Source organism: Botryllus schlosseri, chromosome 5 (genome assembly GCF_051294905.1).
Source record: "Botryllus schlosseri isolate E-star chromosome 5, Bs_hap1, whole genome shotgun sequence".
Lineage (NCBI taxonomy): Eukaryota > Metazoa > Chordata > Ascidiacea > Stolidobranchia > Styelidae > Botryllus > Botryllus schlosseri.
The window spans coordinates 23,483,183-23,496,411 of NC_137240.1; positions in this window are offsets into that span (position 1 = coordinate 23,483,183).

Consider the following 13,229-nt stretch of genomic DNA (forward strand, 5'->3'; position numbering starts at 1 on the left):
TAGCAACAGAAAACTTTGTGAGTTACAATATAGGCTAAACCAGTGGTTCTCAAACTGGGGGTGTGCCCCCTTGGGCGGCGTGAGAGCATCTGAACGGGGCGCGACGCTCCAGTGAACTGAAATCTTTTCCGCGTTTTGCCCGACTCACCTCCGTTTTATGGTTATTGTTCGGTGTATAGTCGGAATTTCGTATTGGAGAATTCTCTCATCAACAGTCATATCCTTCCATACCATCAAACTATAGCCTATGTAAGGATTGCTAACTTTCTGGTTTCATTGTGTGCTATGACGATAAATGGGGCACGAAATATTTACTGTCATAAAGCAGTGTTGGGATCAAGTCACTACCTTCGAGTCACGAGTCATCTCGAGTCATTGCACATTTTGACTCGAGTCAAGTCAAGTCAATCGATTTTCGAACGTGACTCGAGTCAAGTCAAGTCACTCGTTTTTTGGAGGTGACTCGAGTCAAGTCGAGTCAAGTCAAGTCAAGTCACGATTCAAGTCAAATTGGATTTTCGAAGTATGAGTGATAATGCAAAGTCATTAAATTTTGCTAGCTGAGTGAAAGACCGATTAATTGGACATTTATGTTGCATCAAATTACAAATATAAAGTGAAATATACAAGCAAAAAGGCGTTGTATCGCTCACGCACACTAGAGCTGCTAATAAAATACTTGAGTAACTGCTGCGTATAGATACATGTTACAGTCTGTTATTATCAACCAAAATAGAGGATCGAGTACGAAGCCACGAGAAGTCGTAACAAATTGATATGTTACAGTAGCCTACACTACCCATCTACACACCTGCGAGAATATAAACACATAAACGAAGTTCGTTCGATTTAAATTATACCAGAGTGTTGGTAAAGGGGAGCACTGCGTACGGAGCACTGAGAAACAAAGATACGTTGCCATTGGATTAATCTACTACTGCTACGACAACGGAAGTTGTGATCGTCTCATTTGCGGTCAATTTGCAATCAGTAAATGACTGGTTGCCCTCACCAGTGACATCGGCGTATCGCGAACAATCCGAACATACATAAAAAAGGACGATTTAATCGACACCGTTTAGTTGATGACTTGAAATTGACTCGTAAATTTTGCTCCGAGTCACGAGTCAATTGACATTTTTGAAGCGCCGAGTCAAGTCAAGTCAAGTCATTTTTGCAAAGTGACTCGAGTCAAGTCAAGTCATACGAAAATGTTGACTCGAGTCATCCCAACACTGTCATAAAGGGGGGCGTGTCTACAAAAGTTAGAGAACCAGTGGTCTAAACTAAATCCTAATGTTTCAAAAATGGATGAACAGCAAATAAACTCTTCTGAAACCTGTGCTGAACCATTTCCTACACTACAGTCAATTTTTTTTTTAAATCTCGGACCAGTACCGAGGCTTGTTGCAACAATAGCAAAAAAAAATTAAAGTTTCCAACCACAAGGCTTCATCAAACTTGATCACGCATTTGTAGAGATGTTATCCCAATCTTACCTCCAATCTTGGCCAAATTTACTGAGGCCAGAAACTTTTGACACCCTAATGTTCACCAAATGCAATCTAACAGTTTTCGAGCAAGTGAAAATGTAAATGCGAACCAACCTATTGTAATTCTTAGTTATCAGGAGGTTCTTTCCTTTTGCATTTATTTTAATTTTACGCACCTTATCGGTATCATCCTTATCGCTGACGCCTTACCAATTACATTTCATTATCCTGACTCAGCTCGGAGTAGCCTAATCGTTTGATTACATTTCATTGACTGTCCTGTAGCCTATTCGCTGTTAGTCGCTCAAACCTTTGGTTCTTAACAGTCGCTTGAAACATTTTTCTGTGCTTGTAGTTTTCAGTACTCATGATTAGGAATAGTTCGAATACGTTCAAGTTTTTTTTAATTAAAGGGTATTCTACATATCAGGAATGAAACATTAATAGCTTGAGATTGTTGCTAATTACGTCGCTACGGTTGTCAAAGAACACCTTTTTATTGAATCAATTACCTGTTTAAAAGTAATTGTAATTAATAATTGTAATTAATTACATGTTTAACAGTAATTGTAATTGTAATTGTAATTTGATATCTTTAGGATTGAGTAATTGTAATTGTAATGTAATTGAAACATGCAAGGAAGTAATTGTAATTGTAATTGTAATTGAATTGAAATATTGTAATTGATCCAAGTCGGACGTGCACAATGCACATACCTAACAAAACGTCAAATGGACGGGGGTATTGTGTGTTTTCACAGATAGCAGATCAAATCATTGAGTTACACTTCAAAAATACTAAAGTGGAATGGAGATCCTCATATATGTTATAGCGGCATGGCCTTGGAATAAATCCACATCTACTGAATTCACGTTCCACTGGTGCACTAGATACAGGAATTGACAAGCATTTTTGAACCACATTGAAGAGCATTAGATACTCATTCTTTCTAGTCGCAAAAAATGCAAAAATCATCGACTTCAAATCTACACATGAGCTTATCAGTCTCTTCCAAGTACTTGACCATCTGAGTCATTTCATTGGCCCTAATTGAATTTCGCTTCGATTGTTTGTATAATTGAAAAGTCTTGAGTCCTTTGATTGCGGAGGATCTATTACCTCTTTGTCACAGGATGATTTTGTACAATGCATTGCTACTAGGGCTGGGCAACATCGAGTACCTGAGTGATTCGATTCTGAATCACTGAAAATGTTTCGAGTCGAGTAATCGAGTATCGCTCATCATGACGTCAATAAAGAAGGTAATATGTCAAAGTTCAAATATGTACCTTTTATGCGACCACAAAGAATGTAAAGCCTTCTATCCATCACATTAGAGATACTTTGGTATTTTTCGACAATACCGATTTCATTGCACTTGGTAACAATGTTGTGGGATGATCATGACTTTGAAAATGTGCTATTTCCAGTAGCGTTCGTAGCTTTTACTGTATATGTCGTATGTTACGATACGGTCAATCAAAGTTTCAAGGCTTCAACAGTGAAAAGTAGTATCGAAACTATAAGTTTGGTTCATAAATTAACTTTCAGTTGCGAGAAATGTATAATATCAGTACTCGAAAAAATCATATTTTACTACTCGACTCGAATCATTAAAATTATTACTCGATTCAGATTCGCGTACTCGAATCATTGTGCCCAGCCCTAATTGCTACTATATGTACCACTGTCTGTTGTTTTTACGGCGGCATATCTGATATCAGACGAGTGCAACGAAAGCAGCGGTGACAACTAGCGATATCGGCAGAATTCGTCAGATGCGTTGATCTAGCCATTACGATTCGCAAATTTCTTCATCTTCAAGTCATATAAAATTAGCCGAGTCAATGACTTGGGTCCAGTCATGCGTAATGACTCGAGTACAAGTCGAGTCAATCCAAATATTGACTCGAGTCGAGTCGAGTCATTTCCCCATTTCAAGAAAATGACTCGAGTCAAGTCGAGTCACAAAAAATCGTGACTCGAGTCATTACAACCCTGCGTATTGGTCATCATGTTGGCCAGAAAACAAAAAGTCATGTCGACCAGTGTAATTTATGTTGGCCGTTTGTCTGTGCTTTAGGTATTGATTAATCAAAGTAAGTGATATTTTGGGTATGTGCAGTAGTGCACTTTGTTGAAAACTCAGTGATGCGCTTGTGTATTGCGTCAGATAAATCAGAACTGAATTTACCTAGGTGTTATTAAATTGCTAGCAATTGAATTACAACGCAAATTCATATTAACTGAAAAATATATTTCAGTGATTTCGATTTTGTGATAATATTTGGTTCCAATACTGCGAATGAACAGTGATTCAAAATACGAATTCACCAGGTTATGGTGTATATTTCCGATATCTTTGATGTTCTAAGTTCAACATATCAGTGTTGGGATCAAGTCACTACTTTCGAGTCACGAGTCATTTCGAGTCATTGCAGATTTTGACTCGAGTCAAGTCAAGTCAATCGATTTTTGGAGGTGACTCGAGTCAAGTCGAGTCAAGTCGCGAGTCAAGTCACAATTCAAATCAAGTTGCCTTTTCGAAGTATGAGGCATGCTTACGTCATTGTATTCTGCTAGCTGTCTAAAACACAGATTAAGTGGTCCTTGATTCGGAACCGATGAATGAATATAAAGTTGAATATTCACGCAAGAAGGCGCTGTGTGGCTCACATATACGTAGAAAATAATCACATAGCCTCAGTTTAGTTACCAGTCAAAATAAAAAATAGAGAAACGAATTAATAAGATGCAATACATTACCCATTTACAAACTGATATAAAACAATTCGAGCCTGCGCCAATGGCCGAGGACTATATAAACTATATTCGAATTCAATTTCAATAAAACCAGGGGTTTGGTACAGATAACAGAAGTATACATTTTGCCACTAAATTACTCTACTATACTAGTTTGCGACAGCGTAAGCTGTATGCTCCGATCATCTCGTTTGCAGTCTATTTATTTGTGAGAGAACAATGGAGATTTAGTAAAACGCACGATCATTGAATGATTGGTCGCTTTCACGGGTTACACCAGCGTTTCACGGACAATCCGACCATATGCAAGATAGAGTGATTTTATCGACATCGTTTGCTTGATGACTTGAAATTGACTCGTGAATTTTGCTTCGAGTCACGAGTCAATCCGCATTTCCGATACGCCGAGTCAAGTCAAGTCAAGTCATTTTAGCAAAGTGACTCGAGTCAAGTCAAGTCATACGAAAAAGGTGACTCGAGTCTGACTCGAGTCAAGTCATGACTCGAGTCATCCCAACACTGCAACATATATATCAATAAGTTTACCCGACTATAGGTTAAACAGCATCCTAATTTCTTTCTCAAAGTCACATTGGTCTAGCAATAATTGCTGTGTCTTACAGAGTATAAACTCCTTTTACAGTTGAATAAAATCACTGATCGAGTTAAATAAAATCACTGATCGAGTTGCAAGGTTTCAACAGTTGATATTGCTGTTTCACCATTAGCCTTGATTAGTGCAAACCAGTGGTTCTTAACCTTGCCTCCAGCGCCCCCAAAGGGGCGCTGGCGATTTTGAAGGGGGCGGAAACGCTCAGGGGGCGATATGGGGGGCGCTGGGCTCAGGGGGGCGCTGGAGAAAAATGGCTTCGCAGTAGATGATGTGGTAATAGGACATATCCTTAATGAGTATTCAGAGCAAATTAACACCGAAAACTTCGTTATATAGCCCACAGAAGACATATAGGTTTAATTGTCCATAGGTGCCTAAATGACTGGCACCGAATGTCTTATCTTGGCAATCTGAACCTCAGAAGACGAATTCCATCTGGCAGGGAAAAATTATATGCCAGTGAAGAAATACCAATTTGAAATCGTGTGCGTCTTTCAGTTTAGTACGATTGGGTGACTTGGGCGATTCTATATTTTTTGATATAGCAGACAATAGGTCACGAAATAACATCATGCAACGAAGTCATACCCACGGGTCTGCCCGCCCGAATATGTTTTACGGGCCCTACAGTTTCCAAGACACCTCACAATGTTCCCTCTACGTTTTGACAAGTCTGCGCACACTCACCAACTCACTGCGCAGACCCTTGGACAACAGTGCGTAACGACTAAAAAAGGTCATAACTTCGGATTTGTTGTGCGCAACGTAGATTTTCTGTGCGCAGAGACCGTCTGAGGGAGCGTTGAACCTCCCTCAGCTCTACCGGTAAATCTGGTAACGTGAGCAGAGAGGGCAAGAAATTGATAGCAATATATATGCAATTCCCGATCTTATTGACCGATTTTTATCATGAATTATAGAAAATGTTCGCGCTTCGCACTGGCCCGCTGAACAGTACAGCTGATTTTGTGGCATAAGCCAACAACCTGATGAGGGGGCGGTTGGTTTATCACCCTATGGGAGCCCAAGACCCAAGTTTTTTTCGGGGGGCCTGACGAAGTGCTGTTTCGTTCCTGCCAATAGGTATACGCCCGAAGATGTATAATTTTTATTGAGGGGTCCTACCTTTTCAAACACACATCACTCAGCCCTACCGGTAAATCTGTTTACGTGAGCAGAGAGAGGATAAAAAATTGATATCAATATATATGCAATTCCCGATCATATTGACCAATTCAATCATTGATTATTGGAATTTTTCGCGCTTCGCGCGTCTAGGCGAGAATAGCTGGCTCAGTAAATGGGCACCCAATGTAGATGACTAGTATCAGCAAATAGCGGATAGCCGGAGGAGGGCCAGAGGCGAAGCCCCCCGGAAGTTTGGTTTATCACGCTATGGGTGCCCAAGACCAACGTTATGGGGGGACGAAGTGCTGTTACGGCCCTGGTAACGAATTAATTGTACCTATGGGCACGCCCAAATATGTTTAATTTATGATTACGTGCCCTTTATTTTCCAATACAACAGCTCACACAGCGCTACTGGTAAGTCTGATTACGTGGGCTGAGAGGATAAAAAGTTTATAGTGACATATATATGTAATTACCACCTATTCATTCATGCATTATAGAAAATTTTGGCCCCTACGGCGACCATAGGCCACACAAACTTTGCTGACCATCGAAATCACGCTACGGGGTTCTTGGTGGCGAAGCCTTCAGAAGTTTGGTTTATCAAGCTATGGGTGCGCAAGGCAATCGTTTTTAGGGGGGTTGACGAAGTGCTGTTACGGCCATCCCTCTTACTCATTGTCTTTATAACATTCCTTACAATATGAGGTTGGGGGGCGCTGGAGCACGATAATTTTTGAAAGGGAGCGCTGGAGGAAAAAAGGTAAAGAACTACTGGTGTAAACGATTAGGTTTGTGAAATATTAGCTGATAATCACATCATACCATTCTGCAACACAGCATCACGATATCTTGCAATATAACACATGGATTCGCTTCAAATAAAATCATCTTGATTTTGGATTGGAAAATTAATACAGTGATTGTATATCCGTACAGAGTCAGTTGGGTGTTAAGCGATTGTATATTTATAATGTCTACTTAACGTACGCCGCGCATCTTAACGCTTGCATGGTTAATCCTACATACAGCTTGCGAAACGTTGATTCCCCGTATCACATTTAGCACAGCTACTTATTGGACTCGACATGATGTCAGAGTCATTTGTCGCAAAGAATATTTAGGTCACTGCGTGCCTCAAACACCTGTTTCAAAATCCACGCGTGAAAAGTCAGCCATCTGCACGGATATCCACACCAGTTGAGATTTTATTGTGATCGAAACAACGCCATACACATAGTCATTAGTTTCATGAAATACACAGCTCGCGTACCACGAACCACCTCAGCACGCTTTTCTGATATTCCGGTGTTTGGTTTATTTATTGTATTTCACGAAACGATACATGCCGCTTTTTGCGCACGAAGCACCTCAGAATGCTGCTTTTTCGAATTTCCGATGTCTTTGTTTATTACTTATATTTCACGAATCCCCAGAGGGCGTCTATACTACTAACGGATGAATTAGTGGCTGAATAAATTAACCTAGATACTATATACCTGAATGTTGCATCTCCGAAAAGTACGCGCAATCAAAGCAGCATCTTCGTGATTGAGATGACATCTTTCTAGATTTAGCTCAGTGAAATGACATGCTCGGAAAATCTCCAGATATGTCCCAAGTTTTTCGCAAGTTAGGGATTTGTCTTCGATAGTCATGTGCCTAATCTATAAAAAAAAATGCATATTTATATATTTATTCGATAGGGTGGACAATACATATCCGATTATTAGACTAATCATTACAGCGTTTGTCACTTTTGCTTCCAATTTATTAGCAATGTATGCTTAAATTAAATTATCAGCATTCATTTTACTATGCCAAAGCCCTTCCCAATAATTGCTTATAAGAACTGGAACATTTTTGGAATCTTTATGCTGGTAAAGTACATGAATCGACAACCCGCGACTTATTCATGCATCCGCTGCAACTATTCGTAAGTTTTAAGCAACTGAAATGTTTTGTTTATGACCTCCCAGATATATGTCAGTTCCACTCATGTGTGTAGCTGTGTACTTCATGTTTTGTGAGCTGCAGTATGACCAATTGAAATTACAAGGCTTCTACAGTGGAAAATACTATCGAAACTCCTAGTGGCACGGAGCGCGTAGTTTCAGTACTCGACAGAAGCAGACCAGGGTTGCCAGATTGGCCCTTTTGGGGCCAAATTCCGCAAATTTGGCCCTTATTAGAGGCAGTTGGCCCCCCAAAAAAAATCAATTTGGCCCCTTGGCCTTTTATTTTTAATATTTGGCCCTTTTTGGAGGCACTTGAGAAATAGCATCAAACTAGCTATTCAAATAAATGTATCTCGCAAATTGAGCTGACCAAGTGTATGAAGAAAATGAAGATTTGAATTTGTTTTTGTAGAATGTAGACTGTGTTGGAATTGTAAATGCCGATTTGTAAACGGGTCCATGGACGAAGTAGCAGTAAAAATCTGAAGAAGAGTACCCTTGATAGAAATTTCTAAGAAAAAACTTCAACATAACCGGAGAGTTTTTGGTGAAAAACCTAAAACTTAAGTTGGATAAGTTTCAAATGTAAAGAAAATATTCTCTCAATTTTTAATTAAAATTCATAAAATTTAATCCCTCTCATTTTATTTCACGAAAACCTTTATTTTTCGATTTTATATTCAGTTGCAAAAGGCTTGAAATAATAGCAGTTATTGTAGTTATATCCAGTGTAGTATAGGTAGTCGATTTGATGTCCTGGAGTCCTACAACAGTATCAACAATATAAGACTGGAATTCCAGGTGATTGACAAAAGGTCTGTGGGTAATGTTGCAACGTTATTGAACGATTTGGCCCTTTTTGGCCCCTTTTCCGGCGCTGTTTGGCCGTTTTTCTTAAAAGATGTCTGGCAACCCTGAAGCAGACTGCAGTTACTGAAATTAATGCCGTGGCGCAAATGACCGTATAAGCGATAAGCGCCACTGTGTATATGTGAATAAAACAAAAAACAACTGATATGGAATACAGTAATTCAAAGAACCTGCAGAGATCATTCTCGCCCACTCAAATCCCACGTAATATTTTGCAATTAAAAATGATACGCATATTATATGAAGGAGCTTCCGGGAGGTACAGACCTTCAATACACAATTGAATCGTATATTCATATTGAAATGAACCAACAAATTTTCGGCCTAAAATACTACATGAGATCTCATTTCATGCAGTTGTCGTCATATTTCGAGATACGATTTTTGATATACAATGTTCTTTCCAATTCTCTACTAATTGCTGACGATTACCCCTGACGTGTCAGCCGAAAATATTGGGGTTCATTTGAATATGAATATAATATCCAATATTGCATCACGTAAAATGACCGAACTCGCCTTCGTTATAGCTGGTCCGTAAGCTCGTATGCACTCTGACAATTGTGGCCCTACGATAGATGAGTCAATGCTCAAGTGCAGATCATCCATGGACCTCCCCGAAAGAAATTCGAATATTCTCCTGACAGTTTCTATTCGAGTAATATTAATCGCGCCAAACTGCTCCATTTGAACCTAGAACGTGGAGAAAATGAATTGAGAGTGGAAGTATAAAGTATGGAAATCAGGGATCTTTGTTTGGTTCAGTCGTTTCGTTTACCGCCGTCTTCATGTCACGGACTTCCTACATTTTAAGAATGACCAAACCACGACAACCCTACAATATCCCATACCCTATACGGGGACGTAATAGGAAGATGTCATTCCACAAAGACATTGGTCCTGATTTCACATTCGGTTGCCAAGATTCGCTTGGTCTCCTCATTTTTTTCAGGAAATAGCCCTTGTCGGTGTATTGAAATTAAATCATATCATTTCAACGACTAATCGTGCGATATGCAGATAAAAAGTGGAAGTTCACGATGTTTGCACCGAGTCCAATACAATAGTTAAGATTAGAGATGTATTTATTGAATTCTCTTTCCGTTTGCTATCTCCAATTAAGGGTTTTGAACTGTTGGACTGTGCGAGTAAACTGCCCACAGGCTCGTGCCGACAGATATCAATTTCAATACTATTTCTCATTCCAGAAGATTAAACGTGAGGCTTCAAATCGTATTAAAAGAATGATTTCAACAATATGAATATGCGAATTCAACCTCATACAGTTCCACAAACAGACTTTCACGTTCGAATTGAATTACGTCATTTCGGAGTAGTGTCAAGTGTTCTGTTCATATCACATCACTTCAATGAAAATTTCTTTGGTCTCACACCGTACACACATAATTCTTCAAACATACACCACAGCATAGATAGCAGGCTCTCTGTCTTAGTACAGGGATCGGCAACCTTTTGCTAGTCGCGGGCCAAATTTCGGGTTTACAACTTTTTGGCGGGCCGGAATTTTTCTTAGTACTATATTTTACGCTCACTTCGGTATATTATCCTACATTGCTGCAATCTCAATCATACCAATCAGAAGACCCATGTATTTACACTTCAACGACACAGAATAAATGTGACAAGACAATTAACGCAGCTTGCTTTGTGAAAGGTTTTCAACTTCTGGTAACAAGTCAGATGAAACAAGAATCAGACCCTATTCAAAATGGAAGTCCGAAATACGTGATCTTAGCTTGCTCTTCGTGAATTTCATTGTTCAAAACTATTGTTCACATGCGTACGTGCTTTCAAAAATCGATGCAATTTCTTTTGCATTGTTGGTCAAGCTGGGATAAAAGCGAATGTCAAGAACGTACTCTTTGTCCAAGTCATGCAGCGATATGCTCTTTGAATGAAATTTGTCATTCAATTCAACTGCATCGCATTTCAGAAAGGTCCATTTGAAATTTTCAGGCAATGTTATTGGCGTCCACATTAAACGGAGTACTGAATAGTCAGAATTCATTTTGTGGAGAAGGAATGTCGGAAAAGCGGGTGAATATTCAGTAGTTAAATTTCGTATCACAGTCACAAATGTCGTGTTGGTACTAGGTTTTCTCTCCTCCAGTATAGGAAAGTGAGCATAATTTTCTTTGTACTGTTGACATTTCCAGAGTCACAGATTTGTTGTGGATGCGCCTCAACATCTCATGTATTTAGTTGTTTTCCCCCTGAAGTTGCAAATTCAATTTGTTCAGATGTGACGTTAAATGTACCAGGAAACCAAGATGAGATACCCATTTTCGATTACAAGATTATGAGTCGGCTATATTTGTGTTTTTGGGGAAAGTTGCTATTTCATTTCTCAGTTCATCCACACGTGTAAGCATAGCTGCTCGACTTAACATGAACTCGAACATGGCGGATATAGGCCTACATGACATCGCCATATTGATTCTCTGCTTCTAGTAATATCTGGCGTAACTGATTCAGTTAATGAGACAAAAAACAGTTTTCACCATTGTGGCCAAAACACTATTCAGGTTTGTTGTCTTGGCACACAATGCCTTCTGGAAAATTAAACTATGGATATGCTAACTAACATACGGGGGCTAGTTATCTATAATTGAACAGGTTGAGATTCCGTCATTGCGTCTGAGATGTTCCAAGCGTTTTTGAAGCAAAGGAAGGACACCTTTATTGTCACACCCCATTAGAGTGGTAAACCCTTTAAAAAAAAGTCCGATTGATAAGCACTGATCCAGTCTAGTCTATCTCCATCTCCTACTTCAACCACCTTCGTTTTATGGCGTAAAAATGGACCAATACGATGCAGGCTACTATTATATCGTAGCAATGCCGCATTTTTCCATGCAGTGCTGCACTGCAGATTGAAACTCATTATGAAACGGCGGGCCGTATTCTTGTGATAACTAATTATTATGTCGCAGACCGGACGATTTCGTTTGGCGGGCCGGATCCGGCCCGCGTGCCGTAGGTTACCGACCCTTGTCTTAGTACGTCAGCATGTATCAACAACAATACCACACTAGGCTTGACAGTTAGTTGTATTGATCCATATAAATTTCAATACCAGGATGAATGCTCTGTTAAACAAACCCGAACATCTCTTGCTGAGAGAGGAATGACGATTGATTGTGTATTTCCAAATCCAACTTAAATTTAATCAGTGTCTCAATTGCGTATAAGCTGGGAACCACTGGAGTACGATCATATCTCCATGCCTCCTTTAACTGGGGAATTATATGTTCGGTGATGTATGCAATAATCAAGTCACGATGTGTCACCTCCGATCTCTGAATCCAATCATTGAGAAATAAAAGCTTGATGTCATCCCTGCATCGCAGATTCACTCTCCATACTTCCGAGTTTTTCAGAATTGACATTGCTTCAGAGAAATTTTCTCCCTTCGTGGAATCCAGAATGGCGTACCCTGCCTGTCAATTGAAATAATCGCTACACGCAATGACACCATTAGAGCAACCTTTGAAAACCGTACTCGCAAATATCGCTATATGTACTTAGGGTTGCATTTAAAACAAAAATCAATTTATAACAAACAAGTTTAAAACATGGTCACTATTCCTTAATCGTGTCGTCACAAGTGAATGACATTGCAAGTTGAAACAATGGGGTAAACATGACTGACGAAAAAGGCTTCCAATCTGTATCTTGGGCGGACCTACAAGTATCGTTGACCAGGTCTATATCGCTATGCAGCAATTTTACGGGGGCGGTGATCATCATCAGAGCATCAACATGATACTACGTGCTATAATTGTGGAGCCAAATTCGGGTGTTCCAACCATTCCATATCGCATATGTCGGCTATATAGGGTGGAAATCGTCCGTAGGCCCATATAAGAGGTTTTTTCGAGAGTGGTTATTTTATCAAATGTAAACTGGAATGGCAACGACCTATTTTGCAGCTTCGTTCCGCTTCGCTGATGCTGTAAGCAGTATTTTTGGCAATTCAAAAGTTATCTTCGAGAGCGCATAATTTACTGAATCTGTCGAAAGCTACTGGCGTACTGATTCCAAATATATAAATTAAAATCTGGCTCCGCACTTTCGCGAAAAATGACCCTCAGCATCCAAAAGCTGCACTGTTCAGAACAATCGGATGACCGCATAGCAATGACCCGTTGTGGCTTTCCGATTGTTCGGACAATGCCGATATTTCAGACTTGAAGGTCGAACTTTGGGTGTGTTCATTGCCTGATCATATTTTAATTTACATTTTCTGAATTGTCACGACAGTAGCTTTCGATAAAGACAAAATCCAGTAAATTCTGCGATCTAGAAGATAACATTTGGATTGCCAGATATCCTACAGTCGCTGCCGCAAAACAGTTCTGTATACAGCCTCAGCGAAG